Genomic DNA, 13,582 nt, shown 5'->3' on the forward strand with positions numbered 1-13,582 from the left:
TCTCTTTTTCAAATTTCATTATCCTTCAAGTACGAAAATACTAGAAACATTAATTTTATAGTACTTTCAAGAGATAATTTATCAACATTATTTCATAGCGATTAATCGATATTCTAAGCGTTATACCCACTATTTCTTACACTAACAGCCTGTTTATTTGCACGGCACATTAAAATAACCTGATTTCCGATCCGTGTGCACCTACTACTATACTTAACACGGAATGTATTACCACTTTTTAAAAGTAAATTATTATGACTAAGTGTAGATCTCCGGCGAGTAAATGCCTTTCGTATACAAGCACGACACATCTCCGCTATGTGCTTTACTTTTTTACTAACAGCATATAGAAATTGGATTTCAAGGTGTTTCTACATAACAGAATGAAGCAAATTTCGTGATTTAACTCTTTCGAATAATGTGTTGGTCCTGACAAGGACCGTTTGAAATGAAAAATCTTGAAGAAGATTTTTACTTAGAGCTTGTGTACTTGGTAACAGCCTTCGTACCCTCACTTACAGCGTGCTTGGCAAGTTCACCAGGCAAAAGAAGGCGCACAGCTGTTTGGATTTCCCGGCTGGTGATAGTTGACCGCTTATTGTAATGGGCCAAACGAGAAGCTTCAGCAGCAATACGCTCGAAGATGTCATTAACAAAGCTGTTCATGATACTCATAGCTTTGCTAGATATGCCAGTGTCAGGATGCACTTGCTTCAAAACTTTGTAGATGTAAATGGCATAGCTCTCCTTCCTCCTCCTCTTCTTCTTCTTATCTCCCTTGGAGATATTCTTTTGGGCTTTACCAGCCTTCTTTGCAGCCTTTCCGCTAGTTTTTGGTGGCATGATGACTCACTCGTTCAGCAAAATTAGATGTGTCCGCCGATTTATCGACTTCATTTAAATTACAGTACGTGTTTCAATTCGCGCCAACTGCCTTGCTTTTCATTTGATGCACTCGGGTGCACGCTTGAAGTAGTAACAAAACTGACTTGATTCATGGGAGGCCGCAATTTTTCCTCTCATCTTATTACGAAAGAATATTGAACAATGTCTGGTCGCGGCAAAGGTGGAAAAGTCAAGGGAAAGAGCAAGTCCCGCTCCAGCAGGGCTGGCCTTCAATTCCCAGTAGGCAGAATCCATCGTCTTTTGCGAAAGGGTAACTATGCCGAACGAGTTGGTGCTGGCGCTCCCGTGTATTTGGCTGCAGTCATGGAATACCTGGCAGCTGAAGTTCTTGAGTTGGCAGGCAACGCTGCTCGTGACAACAAGAAGACTAGGATTATTCCACGTCATCTGCAGTTAGCTATCCGTAACGACGAGGAATTAAACAAGTTGTTGTCTGGAGTTACAATCGCTCAGGGTGGTGTTTTGCCCAACATTCAAGCTGTACTTCTGCCCAAGAAAACTGAGAAGAAGGCATAAATGTAAGACCTATATCTCATACAAATCGGCCCTTATGAGGGCCACAAACCCCTTTATAGAGGAGATTTACGATTGAAATGAATTGTTTTCGATATACAGACTCATCAAAAGTGTCTGAGATAGTTGCTTAGTGTCATTCGAAATTCTCGCTGCTATTCGATTAATTAGTATGTGTAGTCGTCGATCGTAATTGAAGCCCATAGGAAGTCACACTATCTTTAGAATACTCCAAACAGCGATGTGCTTAGTTCCCACTACATTATTAATTATAAGATCATTACCTTTTGTATTGTCGCTAGCTACATTTTTTTGATATTTGCGTACATCGGGCTCATATTACCCAGAGGACAGGACAGTCGAGCCCAGATTCTCAGCAATGGAAGAAAACCTCATACCACATATTCTCATGTACTTCATGCTAGACAAAGGAATTTCCAACATTCTTAAAGCACTCATGTTTCTCTCTTGCGTTGGCTTGGCTGAAATTACTCTGTTCAATATGTTCTCGACATTTATTATTGTTCATTACTATGCCCCAATGACATCATGAACAGAGCGGATCAAAAAACTTTCCTAAATTTCTTTTGCAACATAGTAATGACATTAAATGCACACTTAAGTACGATTTATTCTTTGCAAGGTCGATATTCATATTTGTGTGATATGTGTTATATGTATATGGTTTGTAATACGCAACTACTCTTATTCTCTGATCTCAGAACTCATTTGCTACTGTGCCCAACGAGCGAGCCTAGGTTTCTTGTAACTACTGCCTTTCTTTAGTAAATAATGTGAAGTATACAATGCATTAACCTACATCTCATATTTGTATTACTCTTTATTTTACTAACCCGCTACGAAGTGTCATTAATTTACATGTAAATCACAATAGACACTACCGCAAAAGAAAAAAATCGAACCCAAGACCACGTAAACAAGATAAAGGACAAGATTCAGGTTTCTAACGCATTATTCGCCCCTCACAGCACAGTATAGAAGTTGTATAAGCCTCTATACGTACATCCTACTGTCAGAACAGAAATTCCGACTTGCGTTTCGCATCTCTCATGCTCGCTACTTCCAACAAATCGCCAATTTCCAACCAGAACCCCTTCTCCAGCATTAATACTGCTACATATGAATACGTATACATGAACGTACATAATGTAAAAAAAAACGTATGATTTTCTCAAATTAATCTCTCTACGTCTGTAATTTTGTGTGCATCAAAAGGCTTTAATGTAGTTACACGAATTCTTATAATCTAACAGAAAATCGCACAAAGTAAATCTTTCCCTTTATATAAATTTGTTGGCTCTGAAAAGAGCCGTTTATGCCAATTTTATATCCAAAATAGGAGGAACCCCAACTTAACCTCCGAAACCGTACAGGGTTCTTCCTTGCCTCTTCAAGGCATACACAACATCCATAGCTGTCACTGTCTTCCTCTTGGCGTGTTCTGTGTATGTAACAGCATCTCTGATTACGTTCTCCAGGAATACTTTCAATACTCCTCGGGTCTCTTCATAAATGAGACCAGAGATACGCTTCACACCACCACGGCGAGCAAGACGCCTAATAGCGGGTTTGGTGATACCCTGGATGTTGTCACGAAGAACTTTACGGTGGCGCTTGGCACCTCCTTTGCCAAGACCCTTGCCTCCTTTTCCACGTCCTGTCATTTCGATATGTTACTGCTTCGCTCACCACACACGAGAAATACAAGCCCAAGCAGCCCAAGACTCGTGGTTTTGTTCCTTCGATCATGCAGGGAAAGCACGGAGGAAAAACACAAAACGTGTCTAAGCCAATGAGAACTGTCCTTTTCGACTGACTTTATCCAATGAGAAATAGCTTGATTTAACGGTTTTGCTCTTTATATAACTTGACTTCATTCAGCGCGCAATTATTTGAAACAAGTCGTGACAGTTGCAATGGCACGTACCAAGCAGACAGCTAGGAAATCTACTGGAGGCAAAGCTCCTCGAAAGCAGCTTGCCACCAAAGCTGCAAGAAAGAGTGCTCCAGCTACCGGTGGAGTGAAAAAGCCCCATCGTTACAGGCCTGGTACTGTGGCTCTCCGAGAAATTCGTCGTTACCAGAAGAGCACTGAATTGCTCATCCGCAAGCTGCCCTTCCAACGACTCGTCCGAGAAATTGCACAAGATTTCAAGACAGATCTTCGCTTCCAAAGCTCAGCTGTCATGGCTTTACAGGAGGCAAGTGAAGCTTACCTTGTAGGGCTTTTCGAAGACACCAACTTGTGTGCTATTCACGCAAAGAGAGTCACAATCATGCCTAAGGACATTCAGCTTGCTCGCCGCATCCGTGGGGAACGTGCTTAAGTTTGAAGTTCTGGCACTGAGTTCAAAAACGGTCCTTTTTAGGACCAATACACTACTTAGAGATGCTGTTATCCTAACAAGGATCTTGTCCATACTTGTTATCTTTTTTTTTTAAATTCTCACGCCGTATGTTGCATAGTTAATACATCTACCTTCGTTTTCCTCTCGTTTCGTATATCATCCTATCTTTCAAGTATATTCTTTAGTTTTCCCCTATGTTTACCGATTGATTATCTTCGTTTTATGTGGTCAAGGATTCGATTTTGCCATATGTTGCATAAGTTAACTTCGATTCAACCACTGTTTGCCCTTCTCAACGTTATTAATCTCATAGAACTCGCAGGCGAAATATGTACTTCTTCCAAGGTAGCAAAAGTAATATTTTCTCAGAGGTCGCTGCTGTTGAATGCAAACGTTAAACTAAACTTTCTTTAAGTGTCTGTTTGTACTTAACATCAGTTCAATTGTACACCTACATTTCTGCTGGTGTTACTATTTTTCTTTATAGCAATATTACGAATTATAAGACGGTATCCGTGGTTATTAGCGTGTTCCCTTTTCCTAACACTTTCTCATTACACCAGTATTTCCATCATTCATTAGGCGTAATCACCCGTCTCCTTTATCATAAAAATCATAATAGTACGACGTTAAATTGAAACAGTCTACTTCACTTTCACGAGTTGTAATAAGTTCGAACATTTCTTTCACCCCAGCCTTGAAAAGAGTTGATTTTAGTTTAGTGTCCCTTTCAGCAGCAAGGCTGTTTCAAACGTGGACCTACTTATTAACGTGCAATGCGAAACATTTGAGCTCCCACCGAGAATCGAACCCAGTCAGCCTGCAAAAGTTTTTCTAACAAATGCATTAAGTGCGTTTTCTGTACTGTTTCGCTACTTGAAGATAGGAACAAGGAAAAAGTAAGTGATCACAAATTGACATTACGTAATGTGTTCCCCATTTTTTTTCGAGTACACCATTCTTGACACCCGTGAAAGCTTTCTTTCCCCACCCTCAATTCCCCTCTGTTATAAAGCACTTACATCAAGAAGTGCTTCGGTTAAAAAGAAAACTCAAAGTCCCTTGCGTGTATACTATACATTGCTATGAATGAACATGTGATAATGATAGGAAAAGCACAATTTTACTCTTCTCAAAGTATTTGATGGCTCTAAAAAGAGCCGTTTTAAAATGTCAGATGATTTACTGACACATTTACTTCTTCTTTGGTGCAGCCTTCTTAGCACTTTTCGGTTTTGCTGTAGCCTTCTTTGGCTTCGGGGCCTTTGGCTTCTTGGGAGTTTTTGCCTTCTTCACTTTAGATGGTGATTTCTTAGGTTTGGGAGCAGCAGCCTTTTTCTTTTCACCAGTCTTCTTGGGACGTTTAGCTGCTGGCTTTTTCGCAGGCTTCTTCTCCTTTGATGCTGATCGTTTCGCCTTGGTTGAAGATCCACCTTCAGGCTTCTCCTTCAGCGATGAAGCACTAAGCTTAAACGATCCAGATGCACCTTTTCCCTTGGTCTGAACCAAAGACCCAGAAGCAACTGCACTTCTCAAGTATTTCTTGATAAATGGAGCAAGCTTCTCGGCATCCACTTTGTAGTTCTGAGAGATGTATTTCTTAATAGCTTGCAGTGAACTTCCTCCCCTTTCCTTCAAATTCTTGATGGCGTTGTTCACCATTTCTGATGTTCTTGGATGAGAAGGTGTTGTTTTTGGTTTCTTAGGCTTTGCAGACTTCTTAGGAGAAGCCTGTGCCGGGGCTGCAGGTGCTGATGCCGTATCTGCCATTGCTTTCTGCAATAAACTCAACGATACTGAAGAATGAAATTTTCGCTGGCAGGCAGCGTTGAGTTTGGTTACGGAGCGCGGACCGGATAGAAAGCACTTGCTGAGGCGGGCTGAGGTAAACAGAAGTTCGTAGTTGCCACAACGATAAGTGTGTTTCCTTCTATTTTGATAAACGATTTTTTTCAGGTATTCAATGAATGCACCAGATCCTATTCTTCCTTACTGGCTAGAAGAAACTTTATTCCACATAACTCAAAAGGCATTTGTTTTTATTCGCTTTTCTATTTTATGTTTCAGTCATTGCTAAGTCGGTCACACTACTTTTTCACCCTCCTTGTGCTTATAATTTTCATAATTTAACATGGAAATACTTATCAATAAATAATTATATTACCATGGTAATTAACTTCAATCCTTCCTGTGATTATACGCAAAGTACCATCTTCGTACTGCTTACTATAGTTCAATGAAGGGAATCTATAAAGTAACGCGTGTCGCACACATCTGCCTTGCAAACTCCCTGGCCTACTTCCAATGTATAGACTTTTATTTCAAATCCTGATTTAATTTCATAATTTTCTGTAGATTTTAACATTTTATTACCCAGCTTCTTAATACGAATGACAATCAAGCCTAAATATTTATTCCCTTTAACTTTATTTTTCTTTTTTATTTTGTGCCTTGTTTCATATTTGTTCTTACGTTAGCAATTAACGCACTTACCGTAGTTATGTATGAACAGGTTGTTTCTATATTTATTTTATTCCAAATAAATTAAATATATATACGGATTATTTTATGGTAGTTGATATTTTCTGTTGTTTCCTACGTGAATTGAGGAAACGCACGGACTTTCGCCTAATTCTTGTGCTACTTTCATATGTCTGTATCTGTCGAATGCTGTCGATCTGTCGAAATGTGTATTACTATCTGTCGATTCATCGAGTGAACTGAATTCGTTAACCATTTCACCAGGCGCGCATGCATTTTTTTTTTTCTTCTAAGGGATCCAAGCTTCGGGGGGCAAGGTTCCAATACTACAAGCCACTATGTCTATATACTATTATTCTGCATTCGAAAACACGATAAATATTCCACTTACTTTTTCACAAAAACATGATACAGACAGAGTACAGATGAAGTGTAAGATCAGATTTATATTGATGATACATCAATATTTTCCCTGTTAATAACTACATTTAATGAGAAAGTCTGCAAATGTATGTTCACTTAGGAACTTTTGCGAGGAGTCCGCACCCGGTGGACACCCCGTGAGTACGCCTCTGCACTTGACTATACTTCGAATTATACTGCAAACAGTTGTATTTTAGTTTCCCCGTTTAGTTCATCGATATCATTAACACAAAGAAAATAGATGTTATAGATGCGTATTCTCAGTTCTCGCTTTATATCCGGACGTCTGCAAAAATCTACTCCTTTTCTTTCTTTCACGCATCCACCAAACTAACAATGATTTGTATTATAATATTTGCGCATAAAATGTATATCTCATACCTTCCATGTTCTCAAGTATTCATAGACAAAAACGGTTACTTTCTGCGAACAAATTGTCCAAACACAGTGCAAATGTCATCTATAGATTGTCCTGGTTCCGTCTGCGTGTACATAACAATGCGTCATAATCATACATTGCACATTAAGGATATCAATTAATCTTCCCAAATTCCTAGATATGCCTGGCAAAAGTTCCGCGTGTTGTAAGGATATTACATTTGTACTACCGACAAGGTGGTATCTTCCAACATTGAAGTTCAATAAACCCCAAATGTGTCGGATATAGTATTTGATTTCTTGTCTCATTGTTTGCGTCAGAGATGTCTTCTCAAGTTAGGATTTACGATACATACAGGATGAGTTGTATATATTGTTGCTGCCAGCTCTATATTAATCCCATATTTGTAAACGAATAAAAACAGTATTCTAATTATAACAATGTGCTCACAATTAATTTTATTCTTAATTGTTATACGTATTGTTGATTAAAAATGAAAATGTTGCTAAGTGAATTTTATTAATATTTTCTGTTGCGTGATATAGGAAGTGAGTGAAATATTGGAGGAATATAGTGTGCGTAGCAGATGATGTGCAGTGGCTTTGGATCGCCTGTGATAAGGTAAGGCATTTGCTATTTTAATTAACACATTTTATATACTGTAATCCTAATTATTTTTATGTGAATGTGCTTACTACTTGTGTATTCAGTGGGACCGATGTTTTAATATGTATGGTCAAGCAGTGTCGAGCCTGGTCAGTGTGTGGATAGGTGACCATTTTTTGTAAATCGATAACATTTAACTTTGTAAACACGGATGAAGTAGAAGTATATTTATTTTATTTTTTACCTCAAATATGTAGGACACTTCTCCTTTGTACATCAATTATTATTATTAGTTCAACTTGTTTACAAGTTAAATGAAAAGAATAGTCGTTATCGTGTGATGATTGTGCTCATTAGGCTAAAGAAGACTCGTGATAAGAAAGAAAAGAAGAACGGTGCTCAAGTTTCGTCACAGCATATTCTCAAAAATTTACAGGCAAAATTCAGTGTTCTGCATGAAAAGGCATATTTGTACGAAAAAAAAAAAAAATTCTGCAGACGACAGAATTAAATAAAGTAATACACATGTATTTTAGAGTTACTGGTGTAAAATCATTACAAGTGCTTTGCCAGGTGGCCAATAAAAAGCACGAATACTATTTAAGGGAGCCAAAACAGGAGAAAGCTGGGGGCCTGAGCGATAGCAAGAATGTGCGTCCAAAGTGAACAGGAGCGAAGGCGACGCGGGTATACGTATAAGCAAGGGTAGTGGAAACCAGTTAGTTTTCGAGTTTCAATAGCACTTGTCATGCATCCATACTAGTAGCGCCCCGCTTGTAAACATTAAGTACACTATGCAAGAATACACCGCCGGTGGAAAATAGTACCTAATACAGTTATCTTTCATATATACTGACTTATTTTACAGTAGTAACCCAACACTAGTAAACGTAAAATAAAAGTGTATAACTTTATATTTAATTCTATCGCCTGGCTTAGTTTTTCACCTGTAAGATGTACTTATTTAGAGCAAGTTTCTTAACTAGCAAATTAAACCGAGAACCACAGCAACCATATATATATTCTTATGATGTACTTTTCTTTGAGTGGTGTTCTCTGTCTATTCAATAACATTTTCTCAGTTTAATGCTAGCAAAAAACAAAACAAAATCAAAGTGTTTCTATATAAATTTAGTTCACCGTGTTGTAATATCACATGGAATTGAAAAACGAATAGTCGAACCTCTGCTATCTCGATCAAACTTCTCAGGATGATATACTGACTTACCGCAGAAGTTCGACTGAATACGTTTCTCAGTTCCATGGGAGAACCTGGAGAAGCAAAAGCCTGCGCAACGGAAAATACTAAATAAACTTGTAGAGCAGGTCAAGATGTATCATCATGCCAAGTTTCATTCAGATCAGAGAAGTTTGGCTGCAGCCATTTTCATTACAAAGCACAAAATGGATGGTCCCTAACCTCGAGAATCTTCACAATTGTCGACGAGTTGAACTGCACTCATCTGATCAAAATCAAACTTAAAATGGCAGTTCACTTTCAACTGTTAAATAATATGATATGCAGGCTTCTGCTTTCCTAGTTACAGTCTATCCACTGTGGTATGCATATTAGTAGAAATGTGAGAGTGCATATTTATTAAAGATTTGCTTCAAAAAGCGATGAAAGACATAGGCATTCCCGCGGGCGGTGATAACAAGATGCCGGAAAACGAACAAGCAGAAAGAATATGGGCTGAAGAAGTGTAAACGACGACGCGGCGGCCCGTAAAGGTGTTGCCGTCCTATTAAATGAATAATATCAAAAGAAAGAAAAAAAAAGTAAAAAATTTCGCGCTCGTAATCAAGACAGAAAGCAACTAAAGGAAATCTTTGTTTTACGTCCCACGTTATGCCGCTTAGGCTAAAAGAGGCGCTGATTATGAGAAATGATTGAAATGGTGGTGGAATGAAGAAAGTGGGAGGAAACGGGAGAACCCCGCGGTAACCCACCGCACATAGTTTTTGTCCACCATAAAGTTAACTTGGCGGGGGCTCAAGACAGAAAGACGGTTGGAAAAACAAATAAACGATGTTCCATCCCGTAAAAATGTTGGCGACCTATGAAATCAATATTTTTTCTTAAAGAAAAAAAAAAGAATTAAAAAGAGAAAAAAAGGTCAAAATTTCGCGCTCGCTTCGCTCGCGATCAGCAGAGAAAAGAGGACGTGACGCACCCCTAAAAGTGTTGGCGACCGATTGAATAAATATTGTGGGTAAAAAAAAAAAAAAAAAAGTCAAAAATTTCGCGCTCGCTTCGCTCGCGATCAGCACAGAAAGAAGGACGTGACGCGCCCCTAAAGGTGTTGGCAACCGATTCAATACATATTGTCGGTAAAAAAAAAAAAAAAAAAAAACGCTCGCTTCGCTCGCGATCGACATGAAAAAGGCAACGACGTGACGCCCCGTAAAATTGTCGGCGACCTATTCAATCAATATATTCGGTTGAAAAACAAAGTCAAAAGTTTCCCAATCGCTTCCCTGCCGATCGACATAAAAAAAAAGGCAACCCCTTCACCTCTCCTTATGCATTCATCAGTAAACATACAACCATAGATCACAATACCACTCACATCACCTATCAGTTCTCCACGTCCATCAAGATCCAATCATCGCCCTGGCCCTTTATGATGATACACAACATTACATGTTATTGTGTGCATTGCCCCGCGTTACAATACATGACCAAAAAAAAAAGAGAAAAAGAGCTGCACTGCCTTCAGTGTAGACATGTTCGTATTCGTAGAAAATGATTTTAGGTACACGATAGTACAGTAATCTATCTTCACATGCTTCAGATGTGAACGATACCTACACATGAAGAGGGCTCCCGAGGTTTCCTTTTCCAATAGGATGGAGCTCCACCACACTTGCAGAATGACGAGAAGTTATGTTAATAAATATATCCCAGAGTGTTTCGTAACTCGCCCTTGGTCCTAATGATGAAGCGTTCTTCAGATGGCCCCGATGTCTCCACACATGATACTATGCGACTTCTTTTCACGAGGCTCTCAAAGATCACGTTTGTGTCCTAACATTCTCTGCAGATATGACACAGCTGCGATAGCGGATCACAGAAGCCTTTCCTCTCCTTACAAGAGACGTGTTCATTCGAGCATGGGAGTAATTCGACTATCGATCAAATATCTCCCGTGTCACGATAGTAGTCACTTTCAATTCTTCTAACGAAGGTAAGAAAAAATGCTATACAAACTTCCTTTCGGTATATAAAGGATTAGGGGCCCAGAGAATATTTTCTTTCAAGAGGATACATTCTTTTTCGAACACCCTGTATATAGATCCTCTAATTATAACTGCAAACAAAATGTTGATTTTGCAATTGCTTCCATGAGAGAAAATTCTGTGCACTTTCTTTCTGAAGGGCCGGGCCTAAACGTTTTCCTTAATCATTAAATTTAGTAGTTATCTACAATTACATAGTTTTCCATTGTTCTCAAAATAAAGATTTTTCTCTATGAATTGTTGAATGTTGCTAGGGATATTGAAGTAATTCTTTTTAGTGTTTTTTTCTTTACAATAATGTACTGAACGCCTGCATTAAGGAAGTTCGTGTGTCCATCTTGCAAAATGTTTCGTCTTTTTTCATGCCCACTAAGATAAATATTCATTTTGCTCTTTTCTCCGTATGCAAACCACATTTCTTAAAGGCAACATTTTCATACAAATGTAGTACTAAAAACTTCTAATTGGCAACATCTGGGCTGCGAAGAGGAAAAAGAAAGAAATCTCGTACGTATTCGCGCGCAATTCGGAATTAGCCAATGAAAAGCACAAAAGCGGCCACCATCTCTCTCTCTTTCTTATTAACGGTTTTGTACTTTCTGCAGTTCTATCAGTGCTGCTAACCTCTTACTATATCATTGAATATGTATGTTTATATATATATATATATATATATATATATATATATATATATATATATATATATATATATATATATATATATATATATATATATATTTTACAAAAAATCATACTACTACGGAATAATATTAAATGCCTGTAAACCCTCATTTCTGTTTGCACTTTCTGTTACACTACCTTCCCCGAACTTCTTTCAAGTTATTAAGTGCAGAACGGGGAGTTATACATATTTACTTGCGCTTTCACAATATCTGCACATTGTGTAATAATAGGAGACGTATAAAATAAAACTATATACTAATACGTATATATATATATATATATATATATATATATATATATATACAGTACACATTCCACTATCCGAGGCTTTCCTTTTCTTTTCTTGCTGACGATAAATTACGCTCTTAGAAATGTTGTCTGAAAACAATAAGAATATGTGCAAAAAATACAATCAGAGGTAGAGGTCTTTAACAGGAACTAAGCAAGGGAGTTGAAAAATTTTTTATGCATGTAAAAAATATAGACATGAACCAACTTGTGAAATAAAAAGACCAGAAAACTACTCTTTCTAAATTATGTGTAAACTTTTTACCGAAAACGAAAGTTGCACGAAAGACTTTTTGTCCCTTTTTTGGCCTCCGGTGCTTGGGGTCCCTGGTTCAATCCCAGCTCGTGCCGTGTGAACTTTGTCGTGCATAAAGACCGTGCTCATGGGTTTTCTCGGGTTTCTCCCGTTTCCTCCCACTTTCTTCATTCAGTACTCATCATCACCGTCTCCTTTAGCGTAACCGGTATAAGTATGCGACGTAAATCTAAAGATTTCATTTCATTTCCCTTTTCTGCTCATACTGCTGATTATGCGCGATTATGCCAACATCCAACTCCGCGGATAATCGTGCGATTACTGTATATACAACTAATACAGATACGTAATTACATTATCAGTTACAGTATCGGTTTTTATTTACTAATTTGCCTCACTTTATTTGCATCCCTGCAGTAAATAATTCTTATCGATAATAGTTAAAATGTATATTACATTTTAGTGCTTCACGACTGAATGATCATCTGCCTTACGTTATCTCGCAGCTGAAGAGGATGCTACACTGAAAACTACCTTGCGTTATAAAGGGTAAGTGAAACATATCTTAAAAATATCTTTCATACATTTCATTGTGTACATTAAAGAATGTAAGTTTGCCTTTTTCCTGTAATCAATACTTAATAAAGGATTTATTTTTATTTATTTATATACAATTTCATACGTGGTTCGTGATAGTAAACTCGATAGGACATAGTGGCACTATGAACATCCGAATCACTCATCATTCGAACATTCAAATATTTATTCGAATATTAGTATATTCCAAGTAATGTTAACGACGTTAATATGCTTGCCTTTATAGTTAATAATGTCAATTCTTACTTAAAACATACTTCCTTAACAGGACATTGAAGAAAAGGTAGTTGCCAACGGCCATACCATGCTGAATATACCGGTTCTCGTCCGATCACCGAAGTCAAGCAGCATCGGGCCTGGTCAGTACTTGGATGGGTGACCGCCTGGGAACACCAGGTGCTGTTGGCATCTCTTTTTCAAATTTCATTATCCTTCAAGTACGAAAATACTAGAAACATTAATTTTATAGTACTTTCAAGAGATAATTTATCAACATTATTTCATAGCGATTAATCGATATTCTAAGCGTTATACCCACTTACACTAACAGCCTGTTTATTTGCACGGCACATTAAAATAACCTGATTTCCGATCCGTGTGCACCTACTACTATACTTAACACGGAATGTATTACCACTTTTTAAAAGTAAATTATTATGACTAAGTGTAGATCTCCGGCGAGTAAATGCCTTTCGTATACAAGCACGACACATCTCCGCTATGTGCTTTACTTTTTTACTAACAGCATATAGAAATTGGATTTCAAGGTGTTTCTACATAACAGAATGAAGCAAATTTCGTGATTTAACTCTTTCGAATAATGTGTTGGTCCTGACAAGG

General features: G+C 38.0%; 1 non-coding gene across 1 annotated transcript; it reads left to right on the top strand.

Moving 5' to 3' along the window:
- The first annotated feature begins 13,031 nt into the window (after nucleotides 1-13,031).
- On the top strand, nucleotides 13,032-13,150 carry LOC145677436 (5S ribosomal RNA). Its single transcript, XR_014129835.1, has one exon. It is a non-coding gene; the product is annotated as a 5S ribosomal RNA (ribosomal RNA).
- The last annotated feature ends 432 nt before the right edge of the window (nucleotides 13,151-13,582 follow it).

The sequence above is a fragment of the Thermobia domestica genome, unplaced genomic scaffold (assembly GCF_964235325.1).
Source record: "Thermobia domestica unplaced genomic scaffold, izTheDome1.hap1.1 HAP1_SCAFFOLD_868, whole genome shotgun sequence".
NCBI lineage: Eukaryota > Metazoa > Arthropoda > Insecta > Zygentoma > Lepismatidae > Thermobia > Thermobia domestica.